Here is a 27,856-nt window from a genome sequence, read left to right as displayed (position 1 = left end):
TAGAGGGTAGAAACATGACCTTCAAAATGTCCAAACCTGCTCCTGTTCCCAGGAGGACCATTAAGTTACTTTCCTACCCTACTTTAATATGCAACGACCAAGAAAGACGCTAATGTGGAAAATTCTGAATGCAGCTCATATGCCATTGCTAGTTTATCTTCTAACAAAAGCTCTGTATATCTTTTCTTATAAACCAAAATGTTCCCACCAGTCAATGGGAATTTGATCCTTAAGGTAAACACGAGCAGTCCAGATCTTTCTTTAGAGCAAGTATGTTGGAGACATCTGTAGTGATCAGCATTGCCTGGTGGCTCTGGAGTTAGAGCGTCTCAGAATTTACTTAATAAAGACGTCAGAAGAGGCACAGGAAAAGATAACTTCAGTTTTATTAATACCTATGACTGATTCTCAGCTGGGACACACCTGGGGAGTTTTGGAAAATCTTGATGCCTAGGCTACACCCCCAAAATTTACATCCAAATTTCTGAGAGTAAGTCTCCAGTTTCAGTGGGTCCCTAAATGATTTCAGTGTGCATGTGAGATGGAGAACCACTAAACAGTGCACCAGATTTGGGAGCACTGGAGATGGAGTCCTGTAAGATACATGCTCACTGGCCCTCCTCTTCCCTCTCTTGGTCTTTCTCGTTCACATGCACATGACCATTCATTTATTCAGACAGCAGTTATTTATTGAGAATCTACTATGTATAAAATTGGAACTAGACATTAAAAATTCAAAAATCCTGTTCTTGTGGAGCTAATAGTACTATTGACAAATTTTTCTTTTCTTTTTAATTTTAGACATAAAGAGGTGATATAAAGAAGATTAACTAGGGTACTGGTGTACTATGTAAACCTAGCCTCTGTGAGAAGGTACAACTGGGTTCTAGGCTGACACCTGAATTTTGGAAAGGGCAGAGCTAAAGGAGGATTTATGGATGAAGCTCTTACACAGAAGGAACAGTAAGTACAAGGGGCTCCCAAATGGGAAGGAGCTTGGTAGATTGAAAGGAGAGATAAAAAGTCAGAGTGGCTGGAGCGCAGTCAATGAAACGTAAAGTTAAAGGAAATGGATTCACAATGGTAGCCGAGAACCAGGAGGTATAGGTCTTTACAGGCCATAAAAAAGAAAGTTGAAGGAGTGCCTGGGTGGCTCAGTGGATTAAGCCTCTGCCTTTGGCTCAGGTCCTGATCTCAGGGTCCTGGGCTGGAGCCTCATGTTGGGCTCTCTGATCAGCAGGGAGCCTGCTTCCACCCCCCGCCCCCACTCTCTGCCTGCCTCTCTGCCTACTTGTGATCTCTGTCAAATAAATAAAATCTTAAAAAAAAAAAAAGTTGAAGAGATAATTTGATAAATAACTTTAATAGTACCAATCTACATAATATATGTAGTATAATATAAAATATCTATAATCTATATCTATATATAATATATATAAAATAATATAAAATATCTATATAAAATATCTATAATATAAAATATATCAAATATATCAGATATATCAAATATATCAAATATATCAGCTATATAAAATATCTATAATATCATAATGTAAAATATCTACATAAAATCTCATACCATGAACAATGGCTTACATCTAACATAATGCTTTTGAATTTTATTTTACTTTTGATTTTGGAAAGGGATGAAACAGGGTTGGAACTGTTACTTGGGGGCACATAGTAGAATTGCCTAGGAGAGGCATTCATTCAAGCTGTATGACATACACTGTCCTTTGCCATACGTATGATTCCTTTACCCTCCCCTAGAGGTGTGGCCGTTACCCACAATGAGCAACTACTCACAGCAGTGGGCCATACACAGTGATGTCAAATAACAATCGCAGGCACATTCAGGATTTTTAGATAATACCTTCAGTCCAGCTCATTGACCCTACATTTCTGTATTCTCTAAGTATCTCTGTCAGGATGTCCCAGGACACCTCAATCACAACACGACCAAAAGGGAACTCCTCTTAATTCATAAACAGACTGTACCTCTCCTATAATCTGCATATGAGTTGGTATCAAGAGATTGGAGTTGAGGATGGGTCATCTGATGAACCTTCACTCCCAAGTCTGCTGCCTGGTCTGGGGTGACCAGAATACCTCAGTGGGAGCTCATCAGGTCCCTCTACTCCCCTGTGGCTAACCTGGCCTTCCTCACAGCATGGTGGTTTCAGGTTTGTTGGACTACCTATATGGCAGCTGGCTTCTCCCTGAATGAGTATTTCAAGAGACAGGGTGTGGAAGCTGCCAGGCTATTGAGGCCTGAGCCTGAAAATAGTCATAGCATCACCTTTTCAATAGCCCCCTGCTCAAAGCAGTTTCTGAGCTCACCCAGGTTCAAAGGTAGGAGTCAAAGACTCACCTCTCTGTGGGATAAAAGTTGATAAATTTGTGGCTATGTTTTGTCTACCACAATATATAAAGCATCCACATACAACATGTGTGTGTGTGTATGTGTGTGTGTGTACAGATACACATACACACAGCATGTGGTAAAAACATGGATCACTGGAAACATATCCATACATACAGCATGTATTTTATGCATACATTATGTATTAGATATAATTGTATACACAACCTATTTAAATACATAGAGTGCATGGTACATAGTAAACTATAATCTTCTTTTTTTTTTTTAAAGATTTTATTTATTTATTTGACAGAGATAGATCACAAGTAGGCAGAGAGGCAGGCAGAGAGAGAGGAGGAAGCAGGCTCCCTGCTGAGCAGAGAGCCTGATGCGGGACTCGATCCCAGGACCCTGAGATCATGACCTGAGCCAAAGGCAGCGGCTTAACCCACTGAGCCACCCAGGCGCCCAAACTATAATCTTCTAAGTAAAATCTACTATAGTAGTAACTAAATGCTATCCCAATTACCTTATAGTGATCTCCTACAATCTTTTCGTAAACTTCATGGAAGATAGGATAAACAAATATGAGGAGGAAATGGGAAGACTAACCAACATAAGCACTGAGAAGAAACATTAACTTCCCTGTCAGAGTCATGAGTCACCCTCCATTAGTTGGGCACCATTGGACTTAAGGAAGTGGCTATCAAGATTCTTCCAATGCAACCACCGTGAGGTTGCACGGGAGAGGAGGCAGTGAGAAAGACTCAGCGCATTGTCAATGCAGGGTGTTCTGAATGCTTTTGTGTAAAAGGTGGCACCATCAGTGGGGAACAGGATATGTCAATGTGACAGTGACTCACCAGGTGAAATCACCGCTGCTTAGGTTCTGATGCCTGCCTTGCTGGCAGCAGATCGAATTGTTCCAGTGTCCCACCCCCTCCATGGAAAGATCAAAGAAGTTTCATCTTAGGGCATATATATGAGGAGAGGAGAGAAGAGAACTTGGGGCCTCAACTATTTTTTATTCTATTTTAAATTCCAGAACAGTTAAGATACAGTGTTATTCTAGTTTCAGGTGTATAATATATTGATTCAACTCTTCCATACTTCATATAGTACTCACCACAAATTCACTCCTTAATTCCCATTGCCTATTTTACCCATTCCCCCCACCCCTCACCTCACCATACCATCAGTCTGTTCTCTATATTTAAGAGTCTGTTTCTAGATTGTCCCTCTCTCTCTCTTTCCCTCTCTTTTTTTCCTTTGCTCACTTCTTTTGTTTCTTAATTCCACTTATGAGTGAGATCGTGTGATATTTGTCTTTCTCTGACTTATTTTGCAGAGTATTACACCCTCTAGATTCAACCATTCAACTACTTTCATAAAAAAGTACTACCGGATTCTTTTTAAGAGCAAGGATGACCTACAATTTTTCTTAAAATATATCATGAAGAACAGTAAAATGGGCCAACCTAAACAAGTAATATATTAGATTTGAAAAAAGTTCATTAAGACCTGGGCTTATCCCAGGTATGTAAGGCTAGTAGACATTAGAAAATCTAATTGATGTAATTCACCACATTAATATATAGTGGTATGGCCTCTTGGCATCATAACCTTGTATAGTCCTGCTGGCAGTGAATCTGGGCTGGCCTGTGACTTCCTTTATCCAACTGAATGTAGCAGAAGTGATACTGTGCCAATTTCCGAAACATGCCTTAGGAAGGCCTGGCAGCTCCTGCTGTGCACTTTGGGACACCATGTAAAAAATCCTCCAACCAGAGGGAGAGAGCTTCCAGAGGCCAGAGAGAGAGAAAGAGGGCTTGAGACTATGTGGAGAAAGATTGGCCCAGCCATCCCAATATTTCAGCCACACTGGGACTTTTAGCCATCTCTGCTGAGGTGCCAGACATGTAATAAGTCATCTAGAACATTCCAATGTCCAAACTGAGCTACCACATGACTGCAACCCCAGATATCTTCTCACTATGACTACATAAAAGCACCCAAACAAAAATGGCAGAAAATCACCTTGATGAGCCCTGGCAACCCACAGATTAGGTAAAGTCTGATAAAATGGTCGTTCTTCCAATCCACCAAATACTGGCATGGCTTCTTATAAAATAATAGATAACTGAAACATGAAAAGAAAATACTCATAAAATGATCTCAAAGGTACAGAAAAAGCATTTGAAAAAAATTCTCCATTCATTCATGATAAAAAAGAAAACCCTGAAGCAAACTAGGAATAGAAGGGACCTAGCTTCCTTAATCTGATAAAGAAGAACCCCAGCAGTCCTCATACTTGAAGGCGTACTCCCACTCTGAGATCAAGAAAAAGATAAAATACCACACTATTCCTTCTAATCAGAATCAGAATTACACAGAAGGTTCCAGCCAGTGCAGTGAGGAAAGGAAGAAAGAAAGGAAGGAAGAAGCAAAAAGATTGAAAATAAAGGAAAAAACTGTCACTTCAAAATGATATGATTTTATATGTATAAAACCTCTAAAAAATTGCAGGTATGTTACTTATATTAATAAAATAATTAAACATGTTTTCTAGATCACAATATAAAAAATCAATTGTACCACAAATAATACACTATATGTTAATAGAAAAATTTAAAAATAACACTCATAATAATACCGAGCATGCATAAGAACAAATCTAACAAAAAGACTTAAGACTTCTACTAAACAAATTATAAAATATTCATGGACAATAAAGAAGACTTAAATAAATGGTCATAGATTGAGAACTTCAATATCTCCAAGATATTAATTTTCCTCCAATATAATCCCAATCAAATTTCCAAATTTTTCAACAATGAAATAAGCTGAACCTAAAATATATACGGAACTACAAAGGGTAAATAACAGTCAAGCAGTCAAGAACGATATGGAAGCATGTGTCCTGCCAGAGATCAAGAATTACTATGTCAGGGGGCGCCTGGGTGGTTCAGTGGGTTAAGACCTCTGCCTTCAGCTCAGGTCATGATCCCAGGGTCCTGAGATCAAGCCCCGCATCGGGTTCTCTGCTCAGCAGGGAGCCTGCTTCCTCCTCTCTCTCTGCCTGCTTCTCTGCCTACTTGTGATCTCTGTCTGTCAAATAAATAAATAAAATCTTTAAAAAAAAAAAAAGAAGAATTACTATGTCAGAATTAACTGTGGATCGGGACAGGTAAACAGACCAGTGGAAAAGAGCTGCAAACTCAGAAACAGACCCATGCATGTAATATGGGCATATGCTCTATGACAGAGGTAGCATGCAGTCTGGAAGGGAAAGGACGGACTTTAATAATGTTGCTAAGACAATGGGTATCCATATTTTTTAAAAAGAAGAAGAAAAAATACATATATAAATATATATACACACATAAATATATATCTCCACATAACATCTTTTACATAATAATTCCAATTAGTTTCTGATTTAAATAGGGAATAAACCATGAAATTTCTAAAATAATACAGAAGAATGTTTTCATGAATGCAGTATAGTTAATATCTTAAAATACAAAGAACAAATAAGGAAGTGTTATATATTTGACTAAAGTAAAAAATATACACCATCAACAAAGTGAAAATCTATGGATTGGGGAAACACATTACCAATGAAGGCCTTATCCTCAGAAGACAAAAAGAACTCTCCCAGAACAATAAGAAAAAAAAAAAATAGACAAGACAACAGAAAATAAGTCTGCAAAAGACTCAAGTCTTTTGTTTTACAAATGATCAATAAATAAATATATGAAAAGGAACCCTACTTCATTAATAATACAACATATGCAAATGAAAAGCAAAATGAAATGTTATTGTGTGTATCTACTAGATTGAGAGAAAGATTTTAAAGTCTGGAAGTACCAAATGCCAAGAGAACATAGAATACTGGGAATTCTCATACATAGCTGTTATAAACAATATAATCACCTATTCGGCTATTATCTATCAAGTTAAAGATATACTTATCCCATGACTCAATGATTTCAACCTTGGGTGTGCACCATAGAGAGATGGGTGCATGTGTACCCCAGGTTGACTGCACACTGCAACAGATCAAAACCGGGCTATCCTCCTGAGTACAATGGATAAATTTATACTGTATATACATGATGATATGCCATGCGACAGTATAAATGAACACACTACATGGATAAATCTTGTAAATACATATTGAGCCAACGAAGTCAGAAACAAAACCATGATTCTGTGTCTATATAAGTTCAAAAACAGATACTTTGGGGTATTCATCCATATTAGGCAAAATTAAGAGAAGGATATCATAATGTGTACCTCCAGGAGAGTCCATGGGAGTTGTGATAGGGAGAAAGAAGCTCATGAGCTGCAGCAATGATCTTTATTTGGCCCAGGATAGTAATTTTATCAGTGTTCTTTTTTTTCTCTCTTTTCTTATTGTGGTCCATATATATAAAACATCAAATTTACCATTTTAATCACTTGCATGTATACAGTTCTACAGCAAAAAGTATATTCATACTGTCAAGCAGTCATGGATGTCCATTTTTAGTTATTCAATAACTGTAAAAATGGTTTATACACGTTTCTGTGTTTATTTTATCTCACAAGAAAAGAAACAAAACCAGTACAAAGCCAAGGCTGTGTGCAAAGACTCAGTCACAGAGATATTAACCATAGCACTGTTTATAATAAAAAAACAACCTGAAACATCAAATCACTACTTTGAACTGCATGAAGGGATGGATCAAACGTCAACACACACAGACCTAAGGAAGGGATTTTCCTGCAGCCTTTAGAAATGGTAGCACAGAAGAATACGCCATGGCACGAAAAATGACTGAGGCATACAGTGAAGTGGAAAAAGGTGTTTCTAATACATCATGCACAGATATTCCTGTGTTTTAAAATAAACTACAAATATTTATGTAAGGAAGAAGGCTAGGAGAAATACATTATAATATTAACTACGACTCTATTTGAGTAGTGGTTTTATGAGTGACTTTTGTTTTCTTTGTTTCGCTCATTTGAATAGTTTCAATTTTGAGCAATGAATACAGATTCATTGTTAAGGGAATAAAAAGGAGACAATATATTCTACCGGGAAACAATAAGCAAAAAAAGACATCTCTGAATGGGAATATAAAACCTAGTATTAGCTTATAGGTACATCCGGAAAACACCTGGAATTCTACCAGCCCCCATCAGTCTATTTGAATATAACTTCCCCTGTCAGTTATCTCTTTCCTACCTGGTTGGTTTTCCCCCCGAGTACTAGCTCTGACAGTAAAATGAAATTCTGGCTGTCTGCTCTGAAAGAAAATAGGGCAGTGGAGGTAGGGGGATCCTCTGAGAACAGCCTGCTCCTAATTGAAAGGAAGTGAAAATCCTCCAAACATCGCAGGCACAGTTGATGGATCATCCCTCCGTTTTCCTCCATCTGGTCTGCGGCCTCTTACAGAAACCAAGACAAGAAAAATGAAGTGTACCTGACACAGGAAATGAGGGTAGTCATTTGGATGACAGAGCACCAGCTCCCCATTAAACGCTTGGAGGGAGGTGGGCAGTGAAACAGAAGGCGCCAGTCACAGTGCTTGTATCTGACTTCATACCCAAACAATGGGTAAGTAGAGAGGACTCCACAGTCAGTCCACAAATATGCCTCACAGCCAGGTGGGGTCACCCTGTGGATACCTGTTAGCTCATCAGAATGGACTTCCCAACTGCTGAGCTGCAGTTGAATGTTTTTCCCCATGATAGTGATCCCCTACTGGGACAGTATTTCATCAATTTATAGAACAGGAGAATTCACAGAATAATTTATGGCAGGTAAAGACAGTCAGAAACCATTAAGTAGAAAAATAATAATAATTCATCGTGTATATGTGTGGCATGCACTACTATGCTTTGCATTATACTTGCCTATAACATGACAGGTTATGACATATAAGAAATTGGAAAGTACTGGAACTACTATAGGTTACCCTCACATTACACAGAGTCTGAAAGAAGAGAAGGGCTAAGGGCGGGGGATACAGAGGGGCTTATGGGTTAAGGTACTATTTTTTAATTAAAGTCTACTTATCATTAATAGGCGTGCTATAAAATAGGGGTAAAATGAATTTGGGAAAAGTCAAGTTAAATAAAAGTACATATGGTTTCAGGAATCCCTAAGGTCTTTAGTTGATTAAAATGCATATGACCTTCCAAAAATAGAAATCGTATGGAGTTATTGTGCAAAATCTTTTTGACCATGAAATATCATCTAAGGAATTCACGTTGGAAATTGTTTCAGTAAAGGAATCTTCTTGTTGGTTTTTCCACGCAGAGGGAGAGAGTATGCTCTTCTTTCTCACCGACTTCACTGGATGTGTGATATGGAAGGAGTTTATCTCCATACAAGGTTTCAGTCCTATCCTATCTGATGATATGATTGTCCCCGACTTTTCCTTGTATTTATGGGGAGTGATAAACTTGATAAAGCTCAAACCCCTAACAAGTATCAGGGACTTTCATCAACCAGACTAAGTCCAGAGCTTTTGCAAAATGACCTCCCAGAACCCACAAGTAGTCTGTCACTGGAGCTGTTGATATTGTGCTGTTGAGAGTACATTTTGTCTTTGTTTTCAGTGTATTTTCTTTCCCAAAAGGAAACAAGTGGGCTCAAAGAAATGAATAGAGAAATGTATAGAAATACCTTAAAAATTGCATCTCCATAATTTTGCAAATAAATGAAGAATGAATGCATAATTTATCTATGTATGCTTACATACTTGTTACAGTTAACTGTCATTCCATATGGCACTTCTGATTTTCTTCGAAAATAATGGACTAGAAATACTCAGAGAAATTGGCCTACAGAGAGAGTTGAGTTAAGCTACAAGGAGGTCTATATTGAGTAAGAACATGGGTAGGAGTTATGTGGTCTTCTTCACCTTTTCTAAGCTACCAGGTAGCCTTTTATTTTGCAGTAATGAAAACTAGAGCCATACGAGCAAAATTCAAATGAAGTCTATCTGCCAAAAGAAATAGAACTGAGCATTTATTCTCTGCTCCTGCTTCCACTTGGAAGATGCCTTTTCCCCTAAGAACACGTTTAAAAGGTTATAAAAGTGGCTTTCTATTTTTGGCTAGAAGCAGAAAGCAAAAGACAATGGAGAAAAAATATTAGCTCAGCTTTTCCAGGCTTGAAATAATGTGTGATTTTTGCTGTTTTTCCAACTTTTAAGAACAAGTCTGGTAGAATGCTTAATTCATTCAGCTCGTGAATCACCTTTCCTTTGTGGGAATATTAATGCCAAGCTAAAATTTCTCCATATGAGGAAAGAAAAAAAAATTAAATGCAGCAAAGCTAGGAGTAGATTGGTAAATAAAACCATTCTGTCTCTACCTCATTAATTCTCCCTTCATCCTTTGGAAGTCCTGCAAACTGTAGCAGTGCATCATTTAAATGGTACCTTCAGGTGTTTCACGGAGACATAATTAAAATTGATGTCATCTGGCATTTCCTTGTGCAATTTGTCTAACTCCTTGCAAATGGCAAAACAAAACTCTTCGTTATGACTTTGTCTTTCTTCAAGAAACTGCCCAAGATCTTCTCAGTGTGCTCTGGAAAGCTGGCCAACTGAAAGAGAACTTGAAGGTCCCTGCAGAGATCTCCTTCACAATGTATCCAAGTGGTTCACTTGAATGGACTTTTCATGACAGGCAAGTTAGTATCCCTGAGACATCCCAAAAATTTTTTTAAAAATCTTTCTTACATCCTTACATTTATTTACTCCCTCAAAAGATATGTATCAGGCTCATACCATGACTCTCCAGTTAGAAATAAGGCAACGATTGCTTACAAGCTCCCATCCCTTAGGGGAGCTCCCAGTCCAGAAGGAAGACAGACATGACACTACTAGTTAACAATAACACGTGAGGAACACATCAAGAGGAAGTAACTGGTAATGTGGATTTAACCTGCAGGTCAGGAAAGTCACCCTCCCTGAGGAAGTGAATTTAAGAAACCTCCCAAAGGATGATGAGGGGAGATGGGGCTGAGGAACAGACCGAGTTAAGGGAGAGATATGGGCTATAGATCATTGAAAATAGAAGAGCTAGGCACTTGCCTTCTGTCTTTCATATATTGGTCCAAGTTTTGCCTTTAGTTTCACATAGAGTAAGACTACTTGCTCCCCTAGAAGACCACTAAGATTTATTTTCTACTATTTTCATTCATTGTATGTTTCTTTATAATATAATGATTTAAAAATAAGAAGTAGGGACCTGGTTGGCTCAGTGGGTTAAAGCCTCTGCCTTCAGCTCTGGTCATGATCCCAGGATCCGAGGGATCAAGCCCCATATCCTGCTCTCTGCTCAGAAGGGGGCCTGCTTCCTCCTCTTTCTCTGCCTGCCTCTCTGCCTACTTGTGATCTCTGTCTGTCAAATAAATAAATTTAAAAACAAAAAAAAAATGAGAACTAGTATTTGCTGAACATTCACTTTGCACCTAGCCCACTGAATTCCCCCAGTGTGCTCTTTATCCACATTTGAGGAAAACTGGAGTTCAGAAGGTTACCCATCCAAGCAATTCCTGAGCTAGAATTCAAAGCCACATCTAAGATGGTGATGTTCAAGGTTAAGATTTTCACCAGTTTACTGGCGTTTCTTCATGTTCAGATCCATGAACTACTTCATCAAAATGATAGGGGTGGTGTTGGGGGATGTGTTAAAAAAAATTCCCAGGGCTCATTCAGCTGTTTGGAGTCTGAATCTCTGAGGACATGGTTGGCGCATTTGCATTTTAACAAGTTCCCCAGGTGCTTCCCCCCCCCCCCCGCCCTTTTTTTTTTTTTTTTTTTTTTGAGAACTGCTGAACTTCATCCCAGTTCCAGGCAGGAGTGAGAGAGAAGAGGGTGGGGGGAGGGAGAGAAAAGAGGCAGAGAGACCACTGTGGACACACGTTACTCTCGTTACTCTTGCCCATGTTCCTCGAGTGCTCTTCTGCCTCTTCCGTGAAATGCTGCAATGCAGAACAGTTAGGATTTTCAAACTGCAAATCTTTCGCCTCATGCACTGGCAAGATGTCTCAGCGATGCAGAGAACCAGAGAACGGCTTCAGCCAAGCTGTGAAAAGCGAGGCTGTTTCAGAGGAAGTGAGATAAGACAAAAACTTACAAAAACAAACATCCTGAGGCTGGTGTTCAAAAGGCCACTGGCAAAATCTATAGTCAAATGTGAAGTGAGCTAAACAAACACATTACTGGGCCATCCAGGAAACGTGAAGCAGATGCCTGGAAGTGGGATGTGTGTTTTCAGCCCGGGTAGAAATATCCTGGGGAGTGATGATATGGAATCAGACGCAGAGTTCAGATAAAAACAACAAGGGGGACTGGCAACAGGCAGCGTCTCCAGGATGGACAGGAGGTGCTGCCATGAAGGGGGTTCAGAGCACATTCAGGGAAGGTGGGTGCTCCAACCTCACTTGAAGTTGCAGGCCGCGGTTTTCTCCCAGTCCTGGCATTACCCAACGGCAACTAGTTAATAACGAAGGAGTGGTGACAGAGACCGGTGGCCTAGACAAAGCTTTAGAGCTTTTGATACTGAAAAGATTATGGGGCTGCCTAACCCCCACCCCCACCCCGTTTTGTACTTTAGAATAAAAACAATACCGATTCAAAATAGGAACAAAGGTAGTTCAGCAACCTTCCAAGTTTTCCTCTGAGAGGAATTCAATGCTTTTTGAGAAATACAAAACAGCAATTTCTGGCAAAAAAAAAAAAAAAAAAAAAAGGTTTCGTGTGCTTCACTGGTATCCGACTACACAAGCTTCATCTGGTGGAAGAGTATTCATAAAGTGCTTTCGAACCCCCTGGAACAGACCAGGTACTCACTCAGTGGTAGTTATTATTACTATTAATAACAGCAACCTAAGTTTCCAGCTACATTTACTTCAGGCTCCTTCCCTAGCTGAGGATCTCCCTCCTGTGGATGCAGGCTCACTAGCATGGTACTATTGGGCATTATTTGAACCCAGCTCTGCAGAAATGAGGAAGGTGCCCCAGCTGCCCTCTGCTTAGGATCAGAGTCTAATTCTCTGACATGGTCTCCCCTGAGCCCTTGTCCCCCTATACTTTCGCTGCTCCCATCATGACATTTAATTAGTTATTTTTTGCTTGCTTGTAATTAAAGAATCACTGTTTGCGCTCATACTAGAACCATTCACTGAATGCCATCTAACTCTTGACATTTATTTAGGAACCATCATTTTATTTTACCGAGTTTTTTATAGCATGAATATTTGATGACTAGAGTAACTCGTGGCCCTCCCCAAGTACAAGCTCCTTCCTCTCTTTCTAGAAGATAATACCAGTCAAATCAACCTTTAAATTTACTGTGACTCTATCACACTGAAATTTCAACTGCATTTTGGATTTATGTTATCAGTGATAATTGGGAAAATTATAGTATATTTTAAGGTAACCATATCTATTTTTGTTGTGCCTTGAAAAATTGCATGTATTTCCTCAAAATTTTTTTCCTTGGGAAATAATTTTTTTCTGCCAATAGCAGTGTTTAAACATTGCAGTTGTCATGGCAATGTTTAATTATTATTGCAAGTAAACTTTTCCAGATCTAGATCTGGGTACAGGCAAGACAAGATATACTCCAGGGGGGAATACTTTTAGCCACTACTCCCTTTGTTAAAAAATTGCATTTGGGTCATTTGATTCTACTCATGTCATCAAGGATGCCTGTTTTTATGAAAAGCTGATTTTATACAGCAGGAAAATTAGCCCTTCTGTTATGATGGCTAGTGATTCATGGTTGTTAGGGAACTTGCCGACTGGATCTGTTGGTGGAGTTTGCGTTCCATAGCAACTCTTAGGGTCTTTCTGAGGGTCAGGGATTTAAGACTTAGAAATTGTGTTTGGGCTCCAAGTTGTCCAGTTCCATCTTCTGGAGTTTCTGAGGGAAATTGTAAAACTGATAAAGAGGCAACAATGTGAGTTGATGCAAGACATCCCTGCCCCTGAAAAGACCAAGTATATCTCAGTTCTTAGAAATGAGATAGCAGTGCCCACTGAGAAGGGAGAGAAGCAGGGGCAACAGAGAAAGGTGGCTCTAATGGGGTGATCAAAATCATGTAAAATGACTTACACGTCTAAAAATTACATAGGTGTGTTCTCTACATCTGCCTTGGGAGAGCCAAGGTTTTCTGGCCCCAGAAGCAACTCACTGAGGTCTGAAAGCAAATTCCATCCCATGCATACTTGTTCTTCTCACTTGGGTTCCAGATTCTTTCATATACATCTGTGCCCAAAAGCTTGGTTTTGGTAATCGTGGGGCAGATCATGGTTTGTCTGTTTGTTTTTGGATTTTATTTGAGAGAGGGAGAGATAGTGAGAGACAGAGAGAGTGGAGGGGCTCCTTGAGCAGGAAGCCGGATGTAGGGCTCTATCCCAAGACACTGGGATCATGACCTGAGGCCAAGACAGATGCTTAAGCCACTGAGCTACCCAGGCACCCCTGGAAAGTGTTTTGACAAACTTCTTCTGAGCACTTAGTATATCTAGAGTGATAAATACCCAATTTTCCGAGTTCTACAAAGTCTATCCATCCATCAAGTTAATACTGAGGTATAGGGAGAACCCTGTATTGATACAATAAGTTATCTCCCCAGTTCAGATATTTTAAAATACGAAAAAAAGAGCTTATTTTAAACAGGGTGCTTGTGAGATATTCAAGAACACAGTTATATTTAAGATTATGGCTTTAAATCAGACTGACCTACATTTAAATCCTGGCTTGGCCACGGATGAGTGAACTTGAACAAGTTATTGAACCTCCCTATGCTTCAAATTTCTCATCTTTAAATCGGGATGATGGGCACTGTTTCATAATTTTTTGAAGAAGCTGAAAATATTGTTAGAAAAACACCAGTGTCACCATTATCATTGTCATTCTTCTGAGGTCTGAGCTAGAGAATCAAAATATGATGGTTGTCAACATATAGGCACCAGATAAGGGAGTAAACACAGGGACTAAGAATCTGGCACTTGATACCTTGGTTTTGATCTCAGCTCTGCAACTTCTTAGCCGTGTGACCTTGGGCTTACTCAACCTCTTGGACCTTTAATTTTCTCTTGATAAATAGAAACAACCATACACTGATCTCTACGAGTTAATGTGAGACGTAAATTAAGACTATACCTAACACGACTAGTCCAATGCCTGGTACTTGCTATTCAATAATTGCTAACAATTTTTCTTTTATTATTATATGGTACTTATTTTAAAAATCTTTTTTGCTGTGATAAAATATAGGTAACAAAATTGACCACTTTAACCATTTGTGAGTGTACAATGCAGGGGCATTACTAGTACTGACACTGTTGTGCAAACATCACCACCCTCCATCTCTAGAATTCTTTCATTTATCCCAAACCGAAATTCTTTACTCATTAAGCAATCACTCCCTTTTCTTTCTCCCCCAGCCCCTATCTCCCCCAACCAAGCACTCTTCTGCTTTGAGTTCTCTAAGAATCTCAGTGAGTAAAATCATACAGTATTTGGCCTTTTGTGACTGGCTTTTTTCACCTAGCATAATGTCCTCAGGGTTGTTTCATGTTGTCACATCTGTCAGAATTGCCTTTCTTTTTAAAGATGAATAACAGTCCACGGTATATACCACATTTTGTTTACCTGTTCACATGTTCATGGACAACTGGGTTGCTTCCCTCTTTTGGCCATTGTGAATAGTGTTTCTATGACCACTGGTGTGCACAACGCTTATTAAAAGACAGCATTGGGATATTGGAGAGAGAAGCAACTGGATAAGGAGAAAAACCTAAGGAGCTCCAACATTTAAAGAGCAGGCAAAGGAAGCCTTCCTCCTTTAGGAAAGTCCTTTGAAGGGTTTTAAGAAGAGGGAGGGTTTGGTCTCATTCATGGGATGTTTACAAAACATGTCAATGGTCTGATTTAGGATCACGGCATTGCACACAGGCAAGAGTGAACATACATAACGAGGTATCAGAAAAAGAGATCATACCAGCAAGGATAGCCATAATCAAATCTTCACAGACTCTTCAAGAAGGATTTGCTGTCCTCCAGGGCTTACAATGTGCCTGGCACTGCTAAGTCCATTACATCACAGCTTTAATCCTCTCTGTCACCCTAAAGAGTACCATCCCATCTAGTGCATGAGGAAATCGAGCATTGTGCAACTGCTGTAATTTCACAGAATGAGCTAGTGCCCAAACCAGCACTTCACCCTGGGTCTGCCTCCTGCTAAAACCTGGGTTCAGAGTAATGTGCAAGGCAAGGCAAGAATTCATTTCACATTCAGCAAGGATTCTTCTGAATCCTTGTGTCTTGCTTGCTTGTCTCTTGGCACTGTCTTTAAGACATTTCCAGAATCAAAGGAGATCCATTAAGCATCTAATGGATCTGACACATTTATATTCATATTTTTTTGGTTTGCCAAGAAGAACCAAACAATAGCTTAGCCTGTGATATCCCTGATCTTTTCTTCACTAAATGTTCAATTTATGATCTATGGATCACAGCATGGTAAAGCCATAGAGACGGGAGATCAGAGACCAGGAATCTTCCCTATGCATAATCTCATCTGTTTCAGGTTCTATAAAAAAGGCAGCTCAAGCAAAAAAGATACTTCCAGTATCTTCTGCTGCCTTTCAAAAAAATTAATTTTTATAAATCAGATGTATGGCATAGTTGTGGCATACCATACAATTTACCACTTCCAAGGCAGTCCCTTGGAAGGTGATTTGTCAATCACTGCGTTCACTCAAGCCCAGGGTAAGAGACATGAACAGCCCAGTATTTCCTTCCAGGAATACATGACATATGACAATTTGTTGGTGATTCCTCAATAATTAAGGTGTTATATATAACAAGTTGAAAAGCCATTTCAAGGGGTTCAACAGAGAAAAATGATTCCCTTTCTATAAAATGGTTATGATGGCAACCATATCTCTTTTAATAGGATCGAAGTGATAAACACGGCGATGCATGTAAATTTGCTTTACTTACTATAAAGTAGCTTATATATGTAAGGGATCATTATTTTTATTATTACAAATGGACTTACTTTACATTTGATGGTACAAACTTGAAAGCACTTATTATCAGATAGCTACTGATATATGTTAAAATCTAAATTCAATTCAATTTTTAGCTTTTTCTCTTAGCAAGCTTACAAACTTAGAAAAGTGGCAAATGTATTCTGGGTTTAAAAGGGTGATCTAGACACAGCTTTCTCACCTTCAGCATTGTCACTGTGGACATTTTGGTGCAGATAATACCTCGCTGTGAGAGCTATCTAGGGGATTGTGGGATGTTTTGCAACATCTCTGGCCTCTGCCTCCATCTCTGAGCCATGACAATGAAGAAGTGTCTAGACGTTGTAAATGCCTCTTGGGGGACCAAACTGCCCCAGATTGAATATCACTCCTATAGACGATGGAGTTGGAAAGGCTGGTATAACAGCATGGATGAAGGAAATTTCTATATAATGTTAGCTTTTTTTCGTTGTTGTTTTTGCTTCATGGAGCGAACACTATTTAACCCTTTTCTTTCACCAATTTGAGAAGCTAAAATGAATGGTGCCTGCAGCTTGGCACTGAATTATGTGGCTAACTGTTGCAACTTCTAGGGGATTAGCCATACTAGGCTAAATTAGCATTTGGATTATGTCAACATGGAGACCCATAAATGAGCAATGTAAAAGCAAATGAGATGGGATTTTGTTTCCTCTGTCCCAAATGTTTTATATTTCTGATGTAAAAAAAAAAAAGACAGATGGCCAACAATGCCCACACACAACTCAGCTGCACACACGTGCATGAGCGTGCACGTACACACACACACACACACATAGGATCTCTAATAAAGGCCCCCAAGATCCTGTGCTCTTGTTTTCTAGGTGAAACAGGAAAATCTCAGGGCAAATCGATCTGCTAAATAGAAACTCCTTTTTTTTTTTTTTTCTGAACAAAAAATGTCACCAAGTTCTCAACCTCTGAGGAGAACTTTATCAAAGTTATTTGTGGTTGCTACCTGTTAAATAAGATACCAAAATCCTTGGAGCTTATCAGTTTCAAAGAAATCAGAAATATAAAATATGTGTCATATGTGACACTTCAGTTACACCTTTCCCTGTAAGGCCACCAAGGACTCCATAGTTTAATTAAGTCTTCAAATTTAGAGAGGGCAACAAAGACGTAGATAAAGTGATTCACCCAAGGTCATATAGATGGAAAATGACAGACTAAGAAGTGAACACCAGAGGGATTTTCAAGTTTCTTTTCCTGAGTTATTTTTCATCCCTCTCTCCTAACTTCTGTCTTCTTTTTATTTATTTTTTTATTCTGCCTCCGTTATCTTATTACTGATGATTCTGTCAACACAGTGTTTGGCTCATAATAGACATTCAAGAAATATCTATCACTCAATGAAAGAAAGACTCAAACCACAGGTACCAAGAGAAATAGATTATGGCAACTTTCCATCGAAGAGATTATTTGACTTAGAAGAATATGGGACTGTGACTTTTTAAAAGTAAAAGTAAATTCATGGTCCCAGATCTCAATGGATGTTTAGTAGTTCCTAGCAATCCTACTGTCTAGGACATCCAATTCCGTTTCTCCAAAACAATGAGTTCATGAATAACCTGAGAACTCCATAGATATTTTTTTGGTGAACCATGAAATACTAAAAAACAAATTTACAGGTAAGACCTTGGCTCAGCACAGCTTGAAAAATATCTGCTTTTGATGAATCCTATCTACAAGCAGTGGAACATGTGGAGGCCAGTCCAAAATGTCAACTAGAGCTTTAAAATTCACAAATTTGAGACTCACTCAAAAATTCTTGAGTCTCCACACACTGCCATCTGAAAACAGATGTCAACCATCCTTTCTTTTAAGGTATTTCATGAGCATACACATAGAAAAATAAAAACCTCATTTTGTTAGTAATTCTCTGCCTTCTCCATTCAATCTCACGTCAAGGAAATGGAAAAGAGACCAAGGCCAAGGGCATCCTCTAACAGCCTTGCTCAAGGAGCTCCCTATATGGCAACCACATAAGTCGCGCATCTTATGCACACACTCGCAGGAACCCAGAAGTTCCGTTGTTTCGCACATTACAATGGTCATGAGTATGGGTGCTTTTATTACTTGCAGTCTCTGGCAATTGACAGTCTCAAGGTTCAGTAATGGTCTTGCGGTTTCCCTAATTCTTATTTCCCCTGAGAATGCTTAATGGAATTCATGCAACACAATCAAACTTACCTAAACATTTCACGTGCATGTCAGCTTTGATGGAGGTCCAGCCAACAACAAGAGAACAGATAAATAGATACATCTCACTCTTGTTCCTCTTCCCCGCTGCATTTGAACTATTATAAATGTGTACTATCGAAATTCCCTGCTTCCACTATACTCCTCTGCCGACTTATCTCCCCCTCACCCCCATACGGTGTGAACATCGCAGCTGGACTGATAATTCTAAAATGTAAATCACACCATGTCACCTCCCTGTTTAAAGCTCTCCAGAGCAATTTCGTTGCCTGAGATCAAATGGCCCCTGCTCCAGCAGCCTCCCACTGGCCCAGTATGCTCTTGCCACAGCCTCCAATCAGCCCATAGTTATCCCAATCTCAGAGTCTTCATTCGAAACCTTGCCTGGCCTCATTCTGCTTGTGTCTCCATCAGACTGTGCTTCTTCAGACACATCTGCCCTGTGGCTTTATCTACATAGGTCTCCCCCTTCATTCTTTATCAGAGTACCCCAATCACCCTCTTCATAGCAACTGTCTCAGTGTATGGATACTTGTTTATGAGTACTTGTGCCTATTTCTTTATCTCTTCCCTCAAAGACTATAAGAGACTGTGTTTATTTCATTCCCTCCTGTAGAGCAAGCTTACCACTGTACTGGACACGAAGAAAGCATAATAGACATTGCTTAAATGAACAAACATATATCATTACACAAACAGAAGACGGCCTTGAAGAAACACATTTGCCTGTGAAAAAATCAAATTTCAGCCTTCTGTCCAATGATTACATGTACCCAGTTAGCCTTCTTTCTCTTTGTGCTGTGTCTGCTTGTCCTTTTACCAAGATTGGGATTCACAAGAACTCAGGGTTTTCCAATGTGGCATGGTCCAAGGAAATGCCAAGTGAGTCTGCTGCTTGTGTTTTGTTCCCAGATTTTTGACCCCTGTATATTTTAAGAGAACTCTAACCTTGATTCATTTATAGATGGTAAAAACGATTTCATCAAATTGTCCTCAATTTTTTTTTTTAATCAAAACCTTCTTTTGCTGACACAGGAAGTCATATTTTGTCAAGACTAGATGAACTTGAACCCAGAGAGGTTTGAATTCTACTGCAACCTCAAAAACCACAAATATGGAAGAAATTTGAGAAGTCAAATATGTCCTTGCGCCTCTTTGATAGCGACTAACATTTTGTTCAACTTGGGAAGATTTACGTGTTGCCAACTCCGGCTCTACGGTAGTTTCTCGGTACAGACACGAGATACAATGTGGGAACTCTGACTTCAGAAGACAGTTTTCACAGCAACCCCTTTTAGCTTTTGAGTTTCAAATGTAACCTTTGAAAACAGCTGGTCCAAATTCCATCTTGTCCCAGACCCACACAGACCTCCTCTGCATTATATTCAGTGTGAGGACAAAGGAAGTTCAGGGAGGAGCACTGAGCAAGATGTGATTTGGCCAAGTGATTACAGCTGCTTTTGCAAGCAGCCACCCAGAATGCAGATTTCACTGTTTTTGTTGTTTTAAAACCTTTGACTTACGGAACTGTATACTTTTATATTCCCTCCGCCCCCCCAAAGCTGAGACAGAGTGCTTAACGGTCCTGTGTGTTGTCCTACTCATTAAAATAAACCCTTGACAGTCACAAAGCATACCTCCTCATGACCCGGTTAATCCCCCCATACACAAACACTACCACAGCTCTGAATTTCCATCAGTGAGGTAGAGGAAAACATAATGAAATAATGTAGGACTCCTCCAACTTTGAATGAGAGCTGTATAGACACAAAGTATAAGAGAAAAGAGTTCCAGCCCTGAGTCAGCAGCCAGTCTCCGGTTGACACTTTGGCTCTTTCACCTGTACATTCTGTTACCTTCACCTCAGTTTTCTTATCTGAAAAGCAGGGCAAAATAAGAGAAACTTCTACATTCGAGGCTTACTGTGAGACTCAAGTAAGTTAATACAGGTAAAATGCTTAGCACAGGGCCTGGCATACATTATAAATTCACCAAATAGAAGCCAGTATCATTCATATATGTGTGTGTGTGTGTGTGTGTGTGTGTATATATATATATATATATATATATATTTTTTTTTTTTCCCTTTCTGAATGAGAAATGGGTAAGAGCAAAACTGGCTGAGGTAGGGGTGCCTGAGTGGCTCAGCTGTTAAGTGTCTGCCTTTGGCTCAGGTCATGATCCCAGGGTCCCTGGATTGAGGCTGTATCAGGCTCCCTGCTCAGCAGGGGGTCTGCTTCTCCTCCCATTTTCCTGGCCCATGTTCCCTCTCTTGCTGGCTATGTCAAGTAAGTAAATAAAATTAAAAAACAAACAAACAAACAAACAAAAAACTGAGGTAGAATCTGGCACTTGATTGGGCTCATTCAAGAGCTAATACACACACATGGGTATGCGTCTGCCTTGGCATACACAGCTACAACTCCTATAGCAAAATGGTGAGTGACTTCATGGCGTGAATCTTAGAGACTGCTCTGAAAGAGACTAAACTGCAAGGGTCACATGTCTAGTATTTTTTAAATTTTATGTCCTGGAACTTGAGATATGAAATTAAAATTCAACTACATATGAAAATATTTAGGGGTCAAACTCAAGAGTTTCCCTTAAAATTCTATGTTTGAAAGACAGGAGAGAAAGGTGTTCTAATGCACTACTGATGAAAAAAAAAATTGGCACAACCACTTGGGAAAATGGTGCAAAAACATCTGTTGAGTATTAAAGCTTACACATCTCAAGACCTGGTAATTCCAATTCTATGTGTTTAACACTAGAGAAACATACCCAAGAAGACAAGCACAAAATATTTAGAATGGTTGGGGTTTGCAATAGTGAGAGAAACGAGAAACAACCCAAAGGTCTTTTCTCTTTTAAGTAAGAGCTTAATTCCTCTAAGAAATTACCCAAAATAGTTCATCAGCTTAGAAATTTGATGTGGGGTTTGCAGGCAGCCTCTATGGTAATTCTGTCACCCAGCCTTGTTTCATATGTGGCTCTACCATTCCCAGAGACCTTGGAATCTTCTGCTAAATCTTCTACATTCAGCTAGCACACCAGGGATGACAAAAGGCAACCAAGATTTTATAAGATTTTAACATATTGGGCCTGTAAGTGTCATAGATCACTTCTTTGCACAGAATGCAGTAACCTAAGCCATAACCTCTCATGATGTGGTCTGGATACAGGTTCGGGGAGAACAGGAAAACAGGCCTTTAATGAACAACTACTCAGTTTCTGACACAAATGGTAGAAGAATAACAAAAGAATAAAGCAGATCTTTACTAGCAAATGAGCCTTCTAAGACATCCCTCTGGGTAAAAAAGTAAGCAAAAGACACGTCACAGGATGGGCTTCCTGGAAGCAGACTGTAAGATGGAGTTTACTATTCAGAATATTTATTAAGAAACATTCATGCTATCAATATTTGAGCAAGTAAGAGTGGTCAGGGGAAAAAAGTTGAGCTATAATGCAGGCCCAACAGCAGCTTCAGTCACCCCAGAGAGCTCTGAATCTAGAAAGTTCATTCTGAGTTGTCCCGATTTGGGCCGACATTCACAGTCTTGCACTGAACTTGCACAAGAATTGGCACAGTGGTATTCAATGGAACCGGATTAGCTATTAAATGTGGGCTAAGTCCAGAAGGGGTGAGGCTGAGGTGCTTCTGGGCAACTGAGGCAGTCCCTGAATGGCTTGACAGCTGAAGCCTGTTTGCTGACAACATTCCACACAGGGGCAATGAGTCCTTCACTGAAGAGGGATTTGGACAATGCACCACAACGTCTATCGCAAAGCTAAACCCTCTAGTCTCTCAGTATCGTCGAACAAAACAAGAGAAAATGCGTACTTTCTCTGACTAAATTTCTGCATAAACACATAGAACAAATCTGGATGGGTAAGAAGCTGAACTCTTTTTATAATAATAAATAAGCATCAGGATTGTTATGCTCCTTTTGAGAAAAGGGGGAGGATCTGAGATTGAGGGTAAAGGTCAAAGAAAATTTCCTATCTTCAACATTTTTTAAAAAAAATTTTATTTATTTATTCAAGTAGGCAGAGAGGCAGGCAGAGAGAGAGGTGGGAAGCAGGCTCCCTGCTGAGGAGAGAGCCCGATGCGGGACTCGATCCTGGGACCCTGAGATCATGATCTGAGCTGAAGGCAGAGGCTCAACCCACTGAGCCACCTAGGCGCCCCCCCCCATCTTCAACATTTATAAACAAAGAAAATGAATTGATATCTTAGTTATGTAATAGGGATTTAATAAAACTATATTTGAGATGAACTTATTGTACAGATATAGTAATCAAAACAATGTTCTACAGGAGTAGGGCTTTCCCTTTCTAAAGTATCAGATTAAAATAGCTCTTATTTATTCAAGGATTGATTGACTTTCCTTCTCTCTTCTTCCTTCCACTGGCTTATGGCCATTTCATTGCTCACTAATATCTCCATCAAAGAGTGACTTGGTTTGGGGGCCCTGGGTGTGGGGAGAAGAGGAAGGAAACTAGAATCAGCAATTTTCATTACTTGCTAGCAACTCTGGTGAGTAGGTTTAGTGGGGGAAATGCTGAAAATCAGTTATTTGGATTATCTGAGACTGTCGACCATCCATGTCACACCCTCTTCCCATTAGCACAGACTCATGAGAATTGGCCATAATTGCATTTGCAGTGATGGCAACTGAAACAAGATTGTTTTCAATGACTATGTGATTCTGATTAAACTATTTTTTCTCTTTCAAACAGCATATCCTAACAAAGCACTTTGAGGAAGGAGACATTTCCTGTTATATTCTCATCTGTTACCTATCTACCAGTCTTTCGGGAGGAGATGGATAATCTAGATAGAACAAGACAATTTTCCTGGATTTGAAAGGGCATTTCATCTTCTGTTTTGGTCTGGTAATAACATAGTTTATGTGGGATGCTAGGTGGCAGAAAGGCTTAATATAATCAATAAAAGGACGTGCAATAAATATTTTGAATAAATACTTTTTGAATTCAACATCATTAAATATTTTCATAAGACCAGTGTTATAACTCTATCTTTAAAATCTGTGTTATGACTGTTTGTACACTAGGTTTTAACCAAACAACTCAAGCCAATTCAAAAGTGAACAGTTTTCTCTTAGAGTTACAATGCTGTGCTGGAAAAAGTTTGGAATAAAATTCCAAAGACTAGAGTTCCTATTCAGACCACTATTTATTTCACTTAGTGATTTTTAAGGCAAACCCCACAGACTTTGCCTCAATATGTTCAGCTATAAAACAAATATAGAAGGACAAATCCTAGGCTTAATGTTTTATATATATTTTTGTATTCATGATTTTAACCTGACACTATATTAATTAAGCTACTGAAGGGTTTCACTGGTATCAAACAAAACTGAATTTTGACCTACCTACACAGTGACTGTTTGATATTAAGCAAGTTAAGTGACCTCTCTAAGATTCTATGACTACATCTTCTTTTGTAAAATGAGGTTACATATAGTTCATTTATTGCTGGATTGCTGTGAAGGTCAGAAGTAAAAAGCATGTAAAGTGCACTGCAGAAAGCCTGCCCATAATAAAAGGGAGTTATCCTCAAGTCTCAGCCATCCCTCTAACAAGGCCCAGTCTGCTTTTCTCTTTTTCCAAGGAAAAACACACGTTGTAAAATAAGCATTCTTCAAAGACAACCTGAAGACGTCTGGGAATTCCAAAGGCTGAAAATTCCATGAGTTCATAAAAGCTTTCACTAATTCCACTGATCTAAAGACAAAAAGGAGAGAGTCAACCGTGTGCCGAAACTCATTTCTGATGATTTCTTCCATTCTACCCTTTCTGGCTCTCTGGGGGTGGCTGTGCCTGTAAAAAACATTGAAGTTGTCAGGAACAGAATCAGCTTTCAAGATTGGAATGTCAGAGTAGAGTCTTCTTTTCCTCAGACCAGAAAAGGCTTGGTGGGGTAAGAGTTTCCAGGTCTGAGAGGAGACAGAGCTGGGATATGGGAACTGATACAGATAAACAGCACAAACACCTTGACAGAGTGATATATCAAAAGAGACTAAAATAGGGCAGGAACAAGATCATGAGCAAGATGAGATAAGAAACCAAAGACCCATTCTAAAAGCACTAATGTGTGTTGCAACCAGAGGCGGACTATATCCTACAAAGTTCCACATTACATACTTGCAATGGGTAATGGGCACTTACAAAAAGGAGAGAAGCATTTTCCCTTTTACGGCTAAAGTAAAAGTATGAGAAGTAGCTCTGTTCAGAAGTACAAAGTATCATCATGTGGCTCATATATTTCAGGTGAGTTAGACTGAGATGATTATGTAACTGGGCTGGTTTTTCATAGAACCAAACCTTATTTCTAAAGGTGCCAAGAGACAAGATGGGGACAGGTATTAGAAGTTTCAGGTGCTGTCTTTTGTTGTAAGTAGGCCATTAAATAATGTAGACTTGGACACTGAACCAAAAAAGGGCGTTCTCTTCCTCACTGGAATGTGAGCTCCAAGAAAGCTTGTCTGTTCTGTTCATTGTTTTATTCCAAGCTCCTAGAACATGCTCAGCCCTCGATATGTATCTGCTGAATTAACTAACTAGCTGTGAGGTCTTAAGAAGAAACCAGTCCATCTGTGAAATGAGGAGGGTGGATTAGACATTCTCTAAGATCATCCTAGTTTAAAATTTTTACACTTGTATCAGAAACTACAAATGAAAAAATGGTCTTTATATTTTTTATCTCTCTTACCTATGTCCCTTCTTCAATGTCTGTGTGATCTATTCCAGCATGGCTAGGTGTAGAAAAATACCCCTGGTGAGATACAAGATTAAGATGCCTTCAATATTCCAAAGATACACTTTGTTTACTTTTAAAGAGTTATTTGCTTATTTCCATATGTATTAGAAAAATATAATTAGTTTTCCCACTCTATTTATGATAATGTTGTAGAGTTCACCTTTCAAATCAAGTTACAGGCAAGTCAATTTAGAGAAAATATTTTAAGTAAATTATAATGCAAGTGGTTCACACCCAAACTCACAAAACGTGGGACACAAGCAACTGCTGTTTGGGAAATAGTCATCTTGAGACATCAGTGCTTAAGGCATAGATCTCAAAACCTACTTTTGATTAGTCCTCTCAAAAGGAATGAATCATATCTAAAGTAACCTTTAGCACTACATCCTTATTTATGGTAAAATAACTATCTTAATTGTACTTTTAAAAAATATACATGTCCTTCTCCTGGACTAACTGCTACTGAAGAAGCCATCTACCATAAACAACTAAAAAACCAAAAACATATATAGATATATATATACAACCATAGTTTTCAGAAAGTGTATACAATAGGTAGCACAAGACTATGATTCCTGAGAGAAAGGAAACAAATTAGATAAGGACATAATAGTCTTTTTTTTTTTTTTTTTGGTCTGGAGATACTTTCCAGATTGTTACTCAGGGAAGGGAAACCCAAGTAGAACATGGGGCCTCACCAACTAGAGAAGACAGAGTTTAAAGACTGAATTACCTGAAGTGACTGGAATTTTGTGGGTAAAGTTCTAGAAAGGAAAGAGATATTTAAGAAAACAATTCAAAAAATATGCACAAAGTCACCTTTGAGCAGTTGGCTGATGATTAAGCCAGATAGAACAATACTCCACAAGGTAAAGAACAACAATTGGAGAAAGAACAATAACCTAACTTAATAGTTATCTCTAATTGGGTTGAACTGTCTTTGAGTTCCGGCCAGCCACAGAGGAGAGACTTCATGGAATCCATTAAGCATTCAGTAGAGACTCTACAATGGCCATCCATCAGTAATGATACAAAAGTATCCCCATAATAAAGACTACTTTATACCTTCCCTAACACATCTTAAAAACAAGTCTCAAAAAGATTAAAGTAATCCGTGAGAAATTTAAGTGATCAAAGAGCAATGCTCCTTACAGGAACATCATAAAATCCAGACATTCAATGATACAACATTAAGAATGCATAGCAGCCAATCCAAAATTACCAGACATGAAAAGGATTTGAAAAAAACCATTTTTCCATAGGCAGGAGAAAAATTAGACAACAGAAACAGACCCAGAAGTGACAGAAAAGATGTAATTAGCATATACAGACTTTAAAATAGCTATTACAGTTTATTTAAAAAACATGAATACAATAAGAACAATGAAAACTATTTTTTAAAAAATCAATGAAACTTCCAAAACAGGAAAATATAATACTTAAAATAAAAAATTCACTAGTTGTAACAGCAGTTTGATCTGCAGAAGTAAAAGTCAGTGAACTTGAACAAAGAGAAGAAAGGATAGTGTTTCCCAAAACTGGTGCTGCAATAATCAGATGTCTGTATTGAAAAATATCAACTTTGAACCCTACTTCCTGCCACATACAAAAACAAACTAGAAACAGATCACAGAGCTGAATGTAAAATTTCAAAGTATAAAGCTTTATGACTGTGTAGGCAAAGATTTCTTAGGACACAAAGAGTACTAACCATTAAAAAAAATTAATAAACTGGATTTCCCCAAAAGTAAACATTTTGCTACTGAAAAACACCATTTAAAAAAGAGGTCAAGTCAAAGACTAAAAGAAAATATTCATAGTACTTATCTTAGACATAAGTTTTTACCCAAAATAAAGAACTGCCATAACTCAATAATAAAAATACAACCTAATTTTTATAAAGGGCAAAAGATTTGAACACATACCTCACAAATGAAAAAGACATGTAAGTGGCCAAGAAACACTGAAGGCTATTACAAATCATCGTCACCATAGAAATGTTATTTTAAACTACTCAATATCCACTAAAATGGTTGAAAAGGAAAAAGAGAAACACTAGTAAAACTTGGCAAGAAGACAGATCTGAAAATGTCATTCACTGGTTTTGAGAGTGTAAATAGCATAAATATCTTAGAACACATTTCAGTAGTTTCTTATAAAGTTAAATATAAACTTAGCATATATCCCGTCAACTCATCTCCTATGTATGAAACTAAAAAAAAAGTAGTGTACACAGTCTGCTAGTATAGTTATATATATGAATGTATATTGATATATATGATATGAATGAATCTCTAAATATTTTGCTGAGTGAAAGTAGCCAAATGCAAAAGAGTACATACCACATGACTCCATTTGTATAAATAGGTAAGTCTAGTCTATACTGATAGAAATGTAACAGCAGCTGAGGTGGGG

General features: G+C 38.6%; 1 long non-coding RNA gene across 2 annotated transcripts in view; it reads left to right on the top strand.

The window, feature by feature from the left end:
• LOC122909289 overlaps nucleotides 1–23,666 on the top strand; it is a 311,611-nt gene extending 287,945 nt beyond the window's left edge. Inside the window, exons 5-7 of one of the 2 annotated variants that reach the window (XR_006385116.1) lie at nucleotides 802–963; nucleotides 9,925–10,055; nucleotides 23,398–23,666. This is a non-coding gene — a long non-coding RNA (uncharacterized LOC122909289). Of the gene's footprint in view, nucleotides 1–801; nucleotides 964–9,924; nucleotides 10,106–23,397 lie in introns of those variants that run through there. The other variant, XR_006385115.1, reaches the window with a different exon arrangement.
• Nucleotides 23,667–27,856: the final 4,190 nt, after the last annotated feature.

The sequence above is a fragment of the Neovison vison genome, chromosome 6 (assembly GCF_020171115.1).
Source record: "Neovison vison isolate M4711 chromosome 6, ASM_NN_V1, whole genome shotgun sequence".
NCBI classification, from domain to species: domain Eukaryota; kingdom Metazoa; phylum Chordata; class Mammalia; order Carnivora; family Mustelidae; genus Neogale; species Neogale vison.
Note: the sequence above shows the minus strand (reverse complement) of the source record. Positions and strands in the feature narration are given on the sequence as shown.